Genomic DNA, 1799 nt, shown 5'->3' with positions numbered 1-1799 from the left:
CAGAGTTAACTTGTTTAAAAGGGAGTAGGCAGAAGAAATATTTAATTTATTTAAATCTATTTTGAGTGCACACCATTATGCCAATGCATAACAACTGTAAATCTACTAAACAAAACAGCGGTTGCTATATGACATCTGCCACGTCGTGGTCACGTGACATACGTGACGTCGATGGGCGTAACTTTCGCCGGAATTCAAATCCGCGGGGAGAGTTAACTTGTTTAAAAGAGAGTGGGCAGAAGAATTATTTAATTTATTTAAATCTATTTGGTGTGTGCGCCATTATGTCAATGCATAACAACTGTAAGTCTACTGAACAAAACAGCGGTTGCTATTTGACGTCTGCCACGTCGTGGTCACGTGACGCGGACGTGACGTCGACGCCTACTTTACATCCCACCGATCACAGGACTCCTCGGCTGCATAACCGTGCCCCCTTCCCAACCAATCGGATTTGCTATACGCGAAAACGACGCCAATGGAAAGAGCTTCCGCCCAAATTTAAATCCGTGGGCGTGGCTCGCAGCAGGAAGTAGGAAAATGGCGGCGATGTTGACAAAGACACAGCGGATGGTAACATACGACTAACAAGAGAAATATTTTTATTTTCTGCTTGCAACTGGACCGTCCAGAGCGTACACGGTAAGTACAACTCATCGTTTTTAAAAAGAAGTACTTTTGTTGCCCTGAAAAGCGAGTGAGCGTGGCGTTTGTGGGGGACGTCGAATTTCGACGATTCTTTCTGGTCAACGGTTGTAAATGATTGTGTTGATTAAAAAAGAAAACTTGATGTAACTCTACTTTTAACTGCCGTTTCAGATAGATTTGGAATTGCAACACATCCAATTTTGCCTAGAGCGTACACGGTAAGTAACACTCGTTGTGTTTAAGGAGATTTACGTTTGTAATAGCAGAAGTGTAGCCGCGTTGCGTTGTACGTGTGAATGTTGGTCCGGGCGAAATGTTAATGTTTAATTTCATTCCTTTAGGTTCCACGGTGTTTGTTGGCTGCAAGTTTTCCACTGCAAGAAGAGGCTCATATCATTGACCAGGAGCGAGCTACAATGGTGAGTAGCCATAACATTTATGTTAAACACTTCCTATTTCATGTCTAACAGTACTTGATTTAACAAATAACCATAAATAAATACAGTGTGGGCACTGAAGTTAACATATGTGATTATACTGCCTAATCTGTCACCGAGTAGATTGTTGCAAAGTAATATAAGATCCAAAGTTGTAATTCAGAATAGTTTTCAAAAGAAGGCCATTAGAATTATATACAAGTCTGATTACCCTGAACAAGCTATTAATTAAATCACAAATTCTTCAATTCAAAGATTTGGTAGATTATCAGACAAATAATGTCTAACAGTAATTGATTTAACACATCACGATAAGTAGATTGAGTGTGGGCACTCTCAAGTTAACATATGTGATTATACTGCCTAATCTGTTACAGAGTATGTTGTTGCCAAGTAATGTAGAATAGATCCAAAGTAGTAATCCAGAATAGTTTTGAAGAGGCCATTAGAATGATAAACAAATCTGATTACCTTGAACATAATAACAAGCTAAGTGTTTAATATGTCCTACGAAGTCAAAATTGGGCACCATCATGTGGTGAAATTTGGAATTGCATCACATCCAATTTTGCCAGGGAACAAACAGATTACATAAATCTTAGTTTTGAATAAGCCACTCCTTCTCAAACAAGTAAACTCTGCCCATTTTGCGCAGTAGATGTTCTGTTAATATCTAGTATTTATACAAAGTCATAATTTAAATTGCTTTCAACC

At 38.8% G+C, this 1799-nt stretch overlaps 1 long non-coding RNA gene across 1 annotated transcript; it reads left to right on the top strand.

Moving 5' to 3' along the window:
- Window positions 1–232: 232 nt before the first annotated feature.
- LOC148385775 (uncharacterized) lies at window positions 233–1072 on the top strand. Its single transcript, XR_015863308.1, has 3 exons — window positions 233–642; window positions 820–866; window positions 990–1072. It is a non-coding gene; the product is annotated as an uncharacterized LOC148385775 (long non-coding RNA).
- The last annotated feature ends 727 nt before the right edge of the window (window positions 1073–1799 follow it).

This window comes from Syngnathus floridae, chromosome 16, assembly GCF_059516105.1.
Source record: "Syngnathus floridae isolate MCC-2025c chromosome 16, RoL_Sflo_1.0, whole genome shotgun sequence".
NCBI classification, from domain to species: Eukaryota; Metazoa; Chordata; class Actinopteri; order Syngnathiformes; family Syngnathidae; genus Syngnathus; species Syngnathus floridae.
This window is presented reverse-complemented; position numbering and strand designations above follow the sequence as displayed.